This window comes from Falco punctatus (genome assembly GCF_963210335.1).
Source record: "Falco punctatus genome assembly, chromosome: 7".
Lineage (NCBI taxonomy): Eukaryota > Metazoa > Chordata > Aves > Falconiformes > Falconidae > Falco > Falco punctatus.
The window spans coordinates 17,504,700-17,518,373 of NC_137587.1; the positions used below are offsets into that span (position 1 = coordinate 17,504,700).

The following is a 13,674-nucleotide window of genomic DNA, read 5'->3' on the forward strand; positions in this document are numbered from 1 at the left end:
ATCATGGGCGAAACACAAGAAAAAAGTCAACCTAAGATAAGATGCTATAAACTGACAAGAAGCACAGGAGAACAGTAATGTGTATTGGAGAAAGGCATATATTAAAGCACATATGATAAAATCTGGAAAAACTGGAAATAATATACCTATTGTAGGGGATTATTAAAACCAAGTCACCTCAAAATATGGGCTAAATTTGCCCATGTCCTAAGCTGGCCTTTACATTTCCATCTTAAAAAACCACAGCATTGCATTTATTTGTATATGTGTCCATGATTTTGTCCATAACTTTACTGACATAATCATTTTAACAATTTGTTGCATTTAAGCATTAATCTGAAGTTAGTACTAACTATTATTCCAAAGCAAGTATTCCAAATATACTTTCCTTTCAAAACCGACAGTCTTACAGTTGTGTGTGTGATGCATTATCTAATGGAACAAACCAAAACCTTTTGTCACCTTTGTTCATCTAATTGCCTTAATAATAATCTTTGACAATTATATTACAATAAGTTTTCATAACACAGTCATCTGAGCTTTATGCAGAAATCATGTGGAATTTATGGTTTCTTGTGTTTTTGGAGCAGAAACAGCTAAATCTCTTAGATTTAACTCAATTTAGCTTTTTTTTTCCTTTGAAAGGAAAGCAAAATGAAATTCAGTGGAATGTTTGTGTTGACCCTGAGCACTGATAAAAGATTTAAACAATCTGGCATATGAACTTTGAGATTATCCGTATAAATAATAGAATGTTAAATGAAAGCAAGGGCTAAGAAATATGCTAACTTATAAATTAAGCTGATAATTTAAGGTTCACCATGCCTGAACATAAAGAAGTTTAGCAGCATATGGTAAGGTAATCATTTTATGCCATGTATTTTATTAAGATGGTGTAACAGTTCAAAAATATTTCAAATGCAATATATATTTTTTGCATGATAAAATAATTTGAAAGATGTCAACTTGAATCACACAACAGTGATTATTTACTAATGTAAGATAGAGTCACTTTGATTCTAATAATAAAATGCCTGGCCTGAAGTCACACCTTCATATGCGTCTAATGGTGCTCTCATTTTATCATATTTTAAAAATCCACACCTCATATTTTCTATTTCCTTATATGGATAGTGCTAATGACACACATAGTAAACCTTCTATTAGCTTTGTACTTCAATAGGATTTGTTTAATTTCAGCTGTCAAACAATACGGAGAAAAAAAAATCCACTTTTTTGATAACCCCAGGATTTAAAATACATTATCAGTATGACAGCAGTAAATGTTTTCCAAACAATTTTATTTATGGGCCGTGTTCTTTCTTGGTGTATATACAAATCTGAGCAGCATGTGAAATCCCTCATTTGTCTGCCATAAATTGTGCATGTTACTGAAATAAGATTTATTATGTAAGAGTGGTTGGGTAACCCAGCATCAGTACCGTTGATATGCAGTGTTTTACCTCCAGCTCCCTCAGTGAGGTCTGACTGGAGTTGGTCCTCTCTGAGAGGCATTACCAACTGATGACTGTTCAGTAGTCAATTCTGTATAAATAATAATATATATAAAAATAATATAAAAATGTATATGCTAGTCCATCTTCTAATGGAGATGTACTTTAAATATATTATGTGCAATTATGTAGAGCCAGCAATGAGAACAGCTCCTCATCCCTAGAATGGATGGCTTAAACTCTGCTGTAAGACCTGGGCAGTACAGGAAGCCACTGTTGCGGTTTGTACTCTGACTCTGAGGATGGGAAAGCTGCTGTTTCCACTGAAGTGTCCATTGGACACTTCACTGAGACTACCAACAATTTTTCCACATTCAGAGAAATTTAGTCAGCTTTTCCTACAAACACGAAATTTCTGCGAAAATGAGTCACTGAAATGTCCCCATTCCCTCCCACTACTTTTTTTACCTCTGCTCCCCATTTACAGAATGCATGGCTGTTTTACACTTATTGTCCTGTTCAGCTCTATTGAACGAAGAACTTTGTGCAATCTCTGACTACAGCATGAATTCTGAAAAAAAATAATATTATCAGTTCTTCAGCATAGGCATAATGTACAAAAATAATATTGTAGTACTCTTGATTCGCCTTTTTCATATTACATTAAGTTTTATTTTTATGGTATTTATAAAATCCTTGCTATTATAGTGCCTGAAAATATGGTATTACACTGATAACTCATAATAAATGTAATTATATTATTTTTATTTTTTAAAAATATGTCACATTAATATAGCACAAAATCAGACAGTCTGACATCCATGCTTCTTATGATTTTACTAGAGCAGTATGTTAATATTGGAGGATCGTGGTACTTTTTGCGAAATAGCAAAGTCCATCTGTCTTTACCCTACAAAGACATTAAATAGTGAGAAATGGAATTTTTTTCCAACTGCATATGTCTGATTCAGAGGAGACTGCAAAGAGGTTTTGAATGCATCCTCTGCTCCATTAGAGTAACTGAGTACTTGTAAAAGCATTTTCTAGGCTTTCCCTTTATGAATGTGAAGGAATTGCAGATATGTATCAGTAGTTCTGCAGCTTTGTAAAGGATCGATGTATTTTCTGATGCAGGACATAGCCCTAAAGGCAGCTCTCAAGTACAAATCCCCAGCTGCACTATGGAGCCTTTCTGCATAAAAGACTGTACATTGTTACAGCAGTAGAGTGGCTGCACTCAGGTATGCTTTAAGTTATGGAAAAGCCCACTAGAAGCCAGGGTCCTGAAGTGGTAGCATGAATTTTACAAAGTACTTTTCTACTTTGTATTAATTTCATATTTATCTTTTGTAGTTTTTGTACTCATTTCATATTTAACTTTAAATATACATGGAAATCCCACTGCATCAAGTTTGTTTTGAATAGGAATGGATTTAAACTGAAGTTCAATGTTTTCCTGAGGTGATGGATATATGTTTCCAAACATTTTCTGAGCCTTGTTACTTTCAGCTTTTTTATCGTTCAGTGTAACAGAAATGCTGACTCCTAAGGACTAAGCACATGAACGGTGCATTGGATAACATTGTTTGAAATTCCAGGCTGGGAAAAGCAATGGCTGCTCTAGTGTGTCAATTGGAAGTGCCAAGGCTGCTCTGCTGGGATGGCTGCACTGTCACCACCAGGAATGGCAAGTTCTTTGGGCTCTTTGGCTTTGTCTCTGCTCAGCCGTGTTCAAAAATCATACCTCCAGCCTTCCCCATGTTTGAAAAAAACCTGTCTATTTCTAGTGTTACAGTCTTCTGATTGACTGCAACCGAAGAGAAACAAACAGGGCAGCTGTCACTCCATCCTGAATTCAAATTAATAATGTGCATTGTACAAAGAGATTGCAGACACTGTGAGGTTATACCCCATACAACCTTCCTCTTGTTTTCATCTGTGTTTTCTTTTTCTGACTGAAAAGCAAACTAGCCTTTTCAAGCTCATGCTTCCTGCAGAAATGTGGAAAATGTATATATAATATTTCCCCTTGCACTTGAGAAATGTGTTGTAAAGGTTGGTTTCACCATGTAGATTTAGTAATTCTGGATATAAGAGCATGCTCCTGACAGGTCTGTATTTTCTTGGACATATTGCATTTGATTCTGAGTGCATTTTCAGCTTTTTTAAATGGAATTTTGTGGGGTTTGAGCGTTTGTTTTTCATTATGTTAAACATAGAGCATCCATATGTTGCTTTCCTTTGGAATCTTTAAGAAAACATACAGTCATTTAAATCTAGGCTGTTTTATCCCTGCAGTTGTAAAATTCCTGTATAAGATGACTTCTGCCTTATATGATATATTTTTCTCCCTTAGTTGTTGCAAATGTGTGTTCTAATTCCTTCTCTTCACTATACTTGGTATGACAAAGTCGCTGCAGGTAAGTAAATGTGCATAGGTTGTGAAACAGGCTCTCAACTCCTACCGTACACTCTATAACTCAAATTTTTGACCAAGGTGCTCAAGTCATATCGCTGGTTCATGACCTTCAGGTTCGTAGAGCACAATAGGAAGTATAATAGCCGGCTTCCATGGTGTAACCTTTATTGTAAGAATAATACATGAGATCTTACATGCTTCTATCAGTTGCAAATGTTCTTGTAGCTCATTGTACAATATGTCAGATGAAATGGATTTCATGATCTTTTGTATAATGCATATGTTCCAATAGTAATTTCAAACCTAATTTATTTCCTTAAAAATTCATTCATCTTTTGGGTGCCATTTTTAACCATCTTAATTTTCTATTATACAAGCACAGGGGGTAAATTCTTTGCTCACATATGCAGATCCCACTCCCATTGGATTTTATACAAGATTTACAGTATCTGAGGGGAAAATTTAGCTTAGGAGTATTTTTATTTTACCACTACCATACAAGCCCTTTTTCTGTTCAAAACCTAGCAGTTATTTGGCAGTTGTGTTTCATTTGGTCTTGCTGCTATAACTAGAAAGGCTTTTAAAGATAACATTTTTTCTAGATAATGTACCACTGTAAATGCCAAAGTTGATGTTGTGTCTTTCAAAATACTTGTGTAAGTTATTGGGAGTTTTAACATCAGCTGCAAGTGTGTCACTGAAAACAGTTATTGCTTTCTTCCTTTTTTTTTACTGTAGTGGTTGTTGATGGGTGTAGGAAGTGAGGAAAAAGGAACCTGCCATATTTCATTGGCTGCAAATTCAAAAGAGCTTCTAAAACCATGGGCACAGTTGTTCTTACATTTTTGCTTTTAATAGGAAGAATAAGAGAATAGGGGATTAAGGAAGCCTTTGAGTTTTTTAAAAGTATATTTCATTGGGAAGAGTGGCATCCTGGCAAGAACAAGCATATTAAGCTGCAAGGCATTGTTAAATATAATAATTTTTTTGGCCAAGGGCAATGTAGAAAATGACAGTGCTGGAAATTCCTTTTTTCCCTTGGAAGAGAGTTTTTTCAGAGAGTAATATAATTGGCAAGTTTAAATACCTCTTACTTACAGTAGGATCAGTTTATCTATTTGTTCTGGAAACTACACAATAACATTTCAGTCTCAGCCCTCTCTCGTTAAGGAAGTATGGGCCTAGTATCTCTCTAATGTTTAAGAGTTACACTGAAGTTGCCTTCCCTTAGACTATGAAGTAGTGTCTGTAATTCATATTTTATGCCCCACATTCTCCTCTATAATATTCTAGTTCTTTTACTTGTCAATATTATATATGAAAGTCCATCTAAGACATGACATAATTACGTCATTTATATGTATTTAGAATGTTAGAAGAGTACATAGGTTACAAAAACACCACATAATAACATAGGCCTAAATAGTAGGAGATAATCTTTGCCCAGGTCTCAAGTAGGAAAAATTATGCAAAGTGTGAAAATAAAAGTCCAAAAGACATCTAAAGATAAGTATAGCCCATAACAAAAGATGAGTGATGCCTGCAAATACCAGCTTATGAAAGCATTAGTTCCCAAGTCCATTGGTGTCTCATTCTTACAAATACACAAATAATTTAGTTAATCTTAGATTTGAAATGTTTTTATATTTTAAAATACTGATTCACAAGAAGTCCATCCAAGAGGATAGTGACATTGCTCAGCAAGTGTTAGTACTGGTGCCCGATCGGTAGACATCTATTAGAAGGTTTACTGGCTGAAGTTTGTAAGTAATAAATGCTGGCTGCAAGGGTTTATATAGAGACACTGGTAGTCAGTGTGGAGCAGGTATTGACTGGGACAGCCCTAAAAATTGCTATACCTGGTGGAGACAAGTGAGGGAACCCGTTGTTGTAAACCCCACGACATATACGTTATGAGAGGATGGTCAGGAATGTGGGTGGAAGAATGACATACACAGGAGCAGGTTTGTTCCCAGTGCAGTGCTTAAGCGTTATGTAAATTTTAGTTTTCCTGCCTTGATGGTATAAAATGGGCTACACTTCTTTTGGTAAACTGCATTAGCATCTGTTCATACAGTTTCCTGGTAAAGAAATCAATGCAATTTAAGCAGTTCAGAACAATTTTTCTTTTCCTTGTTTTAGCACCTGAGTATATCAGTTTTAATAAAACCTAGAGTCCTGGAAAACATAAGCAGTCTGGTATACATCATCATTATTTTTTTCATGTAATTTTTAATCATGTAATCACTTGTAATCTGAATACATTCCTGGTTATCCCTGTCTTTTTAATATCTGAAGATATGAAGGAGGGTATGATAGTACTATTACTTTGTTCATATTTTTCACAGTTTAGGTAAACTGAAACTGTATCTTGACTCATAGCATAGTCAGAGTGAACTGTGACAGGATTTTTTTCCAACTGGACACTGCATCTCTGCAGTCTTCTATTTTGTATTAGCACAGTCTGAACAGATTACTTGGATGTACAACCACAGTTAACTGCTACTACCTTGAGTCTCTGCTCTGTGATCACTGTTCTGTGCATTTGCAAGTGGACAACCCTGCTACATGGATTCTTCTTAGGTATGACAAGTAAGCAACTAAATTCACCTGTTACAGACATCCTGCTGATGTGAATTTCTCTTTGTCTCTAATGGTTACCAATGTCCCTTGAATCTTTGTAGCTTTTTGACTCAAAGGACACAGAAAAACATCCTGTTCAGTTTGCTTGAATTCTGCTCACACATGCACATTTATAAGGCGTGAAAAAGGAAGGACAACTTCCATTATAGATACATGAAGCATTTCGATTTGCCAACATGTTTTGGAAGATTTCCCAAACTGGAAATCTCAGTGTTCACCACAATCCTTAAATAAAATAAGGAATTATTTTGACAATTTCACTGCTGCTTAGTATAAGTGCCTGTCATTGGTGTTACTGTTACAGATCACAGATTAAGCTGTTCTCTGTGTATACCTAAATAAGAACAATAAACGCTGGTCAATTAAAATAGTGATGTCCCTTTATAAAAATGCATGACATCCAAGGAAAAAGCAAGCAACCCACGCCCCTGCCCCAGCACTGATCCACAGATTTAAAACTCGGAATCCTATTTAGGCAAATAATTTAAAAAAAATAGCAAGATTTAATGTAATCTTAAACATTAACAGCGATGTTTTTGAAAACAACCACTATAATTCAGTGATTCATATACATGCCTACCTATGTTGAGAAGGTAAAACTGTTAGAATGTCATGTTGTAGACACTGAATGGGGCTTTGTCACATTTCTCTTTTTCCAACAAAGCTGTTCTGCTGGCTGTGTCTGCCCATGTATAAAATACTGCTACCGTCAAAGCCATATCATTGGATTATATTCAATTTTTGTTTTACTTTTCAGTGCATCTGCATGGTGTAATCGGGCAGCCCTCTTTTGCTGTGCCTCACATTCCTCTTCCTGGTGGCAATGGTTCATCACCAGCTGCTGCACAGCTACAATTGCCTTCCTCTTAGCACTGTTTACTTTTGATTCTTCCTGAATGTGCTACGTTTTATGTCGTGTCACTGTTGTTATACTTAAATAATGTACACACATATTGTTTAGATTGACACAGTGTTAGTAATAAAATTGAAAATAGAATGTCATTATTGGCAAGAACAGCTGTTTTCATGTACATCATTTTCTGAGCTTCAGTTTATTAATCAGGCTAAGCGGGAGTTTTGTACAAATGGTAATATTTTTTCTTGAAGTACTCTATGGACTTTAGATTTCCATCATAACAGAATTGAATAGTATAATATAGCAGAAATGTTTGATGTGATTAAAAACTGTTTATTCTGGGTTTGTAATTGATTTAATTGTAACATCTAGAGGGCTGCAATTTTGAAAAGTTTCAGCCCTGATTGCCTATTATTCACATGACAATACTGAAATAAAATGACACTATAAGTAAATGAAAACATAACTAATAACCCTTGTGGTTCAATAACATTTTGAAAGAAAATCAGTAGATGTTCTGTAAGAATCACCTACAGGAAGATCAGAAAGAAAAGCCTGTGTTTTAAATCAGCTTTTGTAAAAACTTGCTAAAAATTGACTATCCTGGAAACTGTCATAGTGTTACTCATCCAATAAGACTGTTTTGATTGTCTTCTATAGTATTAAATAATACTTGTTTGTGAAGTGTAATCAAGCATTTGGGAAAAAAAGGCTAATTATCTATGCTGAAACAAAAGGCATACGTTTCCCTAGATCTTACCTGCACCTATATTACCCTCCATGTAAAAATCAGGTGTAACATTCACCAGGTTCACTAGGAATCTAAGAGTACTTAGATTTTGAACCCGCAAAAATTTTGTCTGGTCCTTGATCCCCCACAAAGCCTAAGTGGTTTTAATTGGCTTTCCACAACACCTGGAAACTCTTCTTATGAACTGAGTTTATAGAATAGCAAAGCCCTGGATCCAGTACATTTCAACACTGCCTCATGACCTGCATCATGCAAAGTACGCCCCCATTAATTCCTGTATAGAGAAAACCAAAGCCAAGATTCTAATTATTAACAATACAAATTATGATTATTTACCAGCCTTTTTCCTCTCCTTTAAGAACAAAAAATTCCTTTTAGGTGTTTCACATATTACTATGAACATTAGTGTTGCAATTTAAGTTACTCAACTAAGATATCTTGCAAGTATTTTTCTTTTCCTTGGTAGGCATTGGTGTATATTCTACATTTTGTGATGAAATAGTAGGAAAAATTTATAATGGCTCATCTTTTTGTGCTATGTGTTATTACATGCATTTCTGTTTACACATGAAAGACCTAAATTTAGTTCTGAAATTCGAACTTTAGAATTTAAACCATTAGCCAATATCCATTCCTTCCTTTGTTGTTTCACAGCTGTAATTGTGGTATGTTTTTTGTCTGTAATTGGGATTTACGTAATTGCACTGTAATATATATAAAGCACAGTAAACTCCATTGGCACATTATGCTGGGATAGGATTTGAACTTGCATAGTTATTGATTTTACATAGTTCCTTGGTGCTTTATCTGTAGTCGTTAAGATCATATAGGTGCTTTATATACTTTGCTTATATTAGTCTTTCATTTTTTTCCTAATTTTATTGCCTTACCAGCAATTATGATTTTTGTCAATGGGTAGAATCAGGTTAACATTTTTCAGAGTTGTTTAGATGATTATGACTGGATCTTTGAGAATGTGTGTGTTTCTTGAACATTACTACATGCAGTTAACCTAATCTTCAAAGAGAAAATAATTTTGCAAACTGTTTCTAATTGACATTAGGAGGCGGTGTGTTAGATTTTTTTTTTACTTGACTAACTCAGTTAAATATTTACTGGAAAAAAATTTAAAAATGCTTCACAGATGACACTGAATTAAACATTTGCTGTTGTTTCATCAGTGTTAAATGATTTGTGTAGCTGTTTCATTGAGCAGGTCTAATTGTTTCACTCTTTGGAGACTGCACTTAAAAATTTAGAGCAATGCTGTTCTTTCATTGAGAGACATTTCATAATCTTTAATGGTAAAAATGAACAAATAGATTTCTGTAGTACCCAAAAAGGAAGCGAAATGTATCTCTAAATGACTTCCTCTGTACATAAGCAATATAACTTTCAAAAATTCAGTATTTATTTTTAAATGTTTACTGATGCAGTTTAAAGTATTCAGGAGTTAAAAGGAAAGGCAGAGAACTGTCAAGGAAATTGAGATTAAAGCTACTCTGTTTTATTTCTGTACTGACTATTCTGAAAGGGAATTGTTGCTGGAACAGTAATACTACCAAGGCAAGGGCAATTGGTCAAAAAACTGGGAGCACAAAAATGTTCATTGAAGTGAAACTGGCACATTGTTATGTATACACTGCAGTCCCAAATCACATATGAGATATTACAATATATAGAAAGAAATACAACAGAACATGTTTTAATAAAATCCTTTGAAAATGTGATCTTTAGTACCATAAAACCTGTATGACTAATGTTGAACTCATCTGATTATTTTTTTGAGTGCCTCTGAATCGTCTAAAACATAATATCCTATTATGTCACTATGTACTCAGCTATGCATTGCCAAGAACATAAAACATATCTAATTTAACATTCCTGAATAAAAGTAAAATAGATCTTGTGGAGCTTTTGAACACTTGAAAATGTTCAGGAATAGAGGGATCCATTGTCGTATAGTATCAGAGAACAAGAGATGATCTAATCAAATACGACCTTACACTATGGACAGAAACATTTGTTTTGCACACTGTTCAGAAAACTTACTACAGATGACCTATTACAAGTTTCTGATTATCACCTTACCCTTTTATTTATTTATTTTTTTAAATGTACCGCAGAGTAAGATCATCTGTTCATTTGGGCTGTTCTTTAATTTATGTAATGAAGGGCTTATGTCGTAAAGAAAAAAAAATACCCTCCTCCTGTAGAGGAATGATAGGGCATCAGAATGTCTTGTTTTACAAAAAGTACCTGTCACATGATATTTGCAATTTCACTTTGAGCAAGCCTTCTCAGCTGGTCATTGCCTTCAACAGAATCTGACAATGAAGTTGGCATCTGGGCTGGTGCTCACAGCAGAAACTATAAGGAACTGATGTAGGAGATGTTTCTTCTGCAAGATCTGTGGCCTTTCCTCATAGCATTAAGCCTGGCCAAAACCTGCACAGGTAATTTTTACTGCCTAAGCTGTTTCTTGAAGACCCGAGTGTAAAGTTTTACACTGTCTGTGTAAAGTTTCCTGTGCCTTCTGACGGTAGCAGTTAACTTTGAATCCTTCCGATGTGACAGAAATATTTTTTTTCTTGTTAGAACAAAAGATTTGTGGCAGAAACAGAAGAAATCAAAATGGCTTAGAAGAACAAGCATCCTTTTCCTTCACAAAGTGTACCACACTGTGCTTACCGCTGTACACAGAAGGGAAAGTGAAGTATTACACTGTGAACAGACTAAGCTACCTAATCACAGATGTGGTCCAGTGCAGCCTTTGGGGTTTCATTTACATTCTTCTAGGAAGTTCTACAATAATCTGAACAGGTGGTAATAGGTCATACTAAATAGCATTTAGAGCACGTTTAAGAATAATATATTAAGCTGGCCTTGTAGGTCTAAGAGCCTACTTTCTAGCCTGTCTGCAGGATCAGAAAGCAAACTGGTGGTTTTCAGAAAAAGGAATGGAGGATAGTTGTTCTCTGGGAGGCTATTTTGAGTGAGTGCAGTTGCTTTTTCTCCCTTGTTCTCTTGCGGTATGACAGGGTTTATACCATATCGAGAGTCATTGTCTCTTTAAGTGCTACTAGTGCAAATCCTGTAGAGGCTATTTTTAAAAATCCATCTTGAGATCTTCCTGGATCATACAGGAGAAGACACAGGGCTAGAGGAAATACAGAGCTAAAGCGATATTGGAAAATGTTAGTGGATGTGACCTGTTATTTAAGATACGTTGTAGCAAGGAGAAATCTTTTAGGACTCAGTGCTGCCTGAAGAGGCATGGAACAGAAATATACCTTCTTGTATTCTCTGTACGTTGCCTCAAAGAAATATTGGAATTTATCTCCAGTGTATTTTTTCCAGAGGGACTGGCAAGAAATTTTGGTAGAGGCCAAAAGGAGTAACAATGAAGGAGCTACTTGATCATTTTAAATTGGCACAAATAGTATTTGGATGTCATTTTGCCAGAAAGTTTACTTGTGTAACTAGAAATGCAGTACTTCTGAAAAAGGGGACAGTAACCGCTTGCCATCAATGAAACAAGGTGAACATTTTAATCTTCATCAGTGTTTTTGTGTTGATATGAGTTGTACCAGTATGGGAATGACACTGGCACTGCTAATACTGAAATTTAGACTTGCAGAATTTCTTTACTGTGGTTTATCCTTCACCTAAACACTGAAGTTCAGACACTTCCTGTTAAGTTCATTGTTCTACCTAAAAGATTAATTTCATACACTGCTAATGAGATGGCCCTCAGGAAACATGGGAAACCTGAGCCTTGTTTAATATACCATAAAATAGATTTCTGCAAAATCTGCCAAAAGCTTCAGAAACTAACAAACATGAATAAATTCAGTTATTCAAAAAGTGTCTGACATTGTTAGACATTATTTTTAAATAGCTATATTTTGGACAGGAGATAGCTTATTTGGCTTGCTAGAAGTTATCCACTACCTATTGCATCAGATATTAGAGAGCATCTTCCAAATTGTCCCTTTTCCCTCATCCAAATGACAAGGATTTACAGTGACAGGATAGTTCAGTGATTTGGGCATAAAAGATTTGATTCACTCTCCTTTACAGAGGTGCTGTCTTCCTTCTCTGCAAAGCCAGTACATAATATTTCTTCCTTTCACATGAAATAAGCTCTTTTTGTATTGTGGAATGTTGTGGCAATGGTTGCTATAAATACATATGCACATACACATTACAGATGCTATACTCAGAGCAACTAACATTTCCTGATTTTTCAGAGCAAGATTCTCAAGCTGGAGACTGAGTGAACTGAACATTTCAGTGTATAAACACTAAAGGGAACCGGGAGAAATTCTAGGGTCATTGATTAGGGACAAAATAGGAGAACACTTGGACAGGTGCAGACTGGTCAAAGACAACCAGGACATTTATAAAGGGGAAGCCATGCTTGTCAAATGTTATTAACTTGTTTGAGGAGGTGACAATGAGAGCTGACAGGGGTGAAGCAACAAACATAATCTGCTTGGACATCAAGATGGCTTTTGATAGTGGTACACTGCAGACCAGATACAGGGTTAGTAAGCATCTGATGATAAAGTGACTAATAGAATGTCTCTAAAATCTCTTAGACCCAGCCCTGTTGACATATCACAGCAAAACAGGAGAGAAGATGTACAAAAGTAATGGATATAAATGAATTTGAAAGGGATTTTTCACACAAAAAGAGAGGGTGAATGAATCAGAAAGTTTGTGAAAGAGACAGAAAAAGCAGAGGGGTCAGAGAAGAAAAGAACTGACCTGTTCAAATATTTTGAGAGGCAAAAGGTTCTGAAGACCAGTTCATAGATCACTGTGGAAGAGATGAGCATAGACACCTGACATATCCCTCTATATCTGTCTATATCTGCCCTTAAATTTGTTACAGACAGAAAGTGGTTGCTGGAGGGAACAGATGATTTTAAGCACATGCTGGATGTCTGTTGGGAATGGGACTTACAAGATCTTGTTGAAAAAGGGCAAAACTGTGGATTTATTCCTAAAAATCAGATTTCATTAGTAAATATTAAGCAATCCTTGATACCTTCTTGTTTTTCCTTTTAATGGAGGATAGAAATAGAAGTGTAAAGGACGCTTGATTTCAGCTTTCTGTATGGTCATTTCTCTGGACACATTCACATTCTGTTGTGGACAGTAGTGTTGGCCTTTAATCACTTTCCATTTGCTAAGGGAAGCAGCTAGTTAACAAATAGGTACCAACTGTAGTAGGTCTCAGCTGCAAAACTGTTAGTGAAGCTGTTTTTGAGACAAAATTTGTAGTTGGAGTGGATAACTATATGGAAAAACTGAGGTAATAATCAAACATACATTGTAAGATCTTTTCACTCAACCATATATTCTTCATTTCCAGAATGCTGCATGAAGTTACAACATGCCTTTCAGTTTTTAGATAACTGGTGCACTACAGACATAGACAAAAATATTCCATTGTGAACAGTGGAAGCATAGATTACTGGTGTGGAGCAGCCATGGGCAAAACCAAAAAGCTTCTAATAACAAGACCTAAATCTTAACTGCT

General features: G+C 35.4%; 1 long non-coding RNA gene across 1 annotated transcript in view; it reads left to right on the forward strand.

The window, feature by feature from the left end:
- LOC308066872 overlaps positions 1–5,271 on the forward strand; it is a 151,057-nt gene extending 145,786 nt beyond the window's left edge. Inside the window, exon 3 of the long non-coding RNA XR_013929349.1 lies at positions 1–5,271. This exon is cut by the window's left edge and continues 141,043 nt beyond it. This is a non-coding gene — a long non-coding RNA (uncharacterized lncRNA).
- Positions 5,272–13,674: the final 8,403 nt, after the last annotated feature.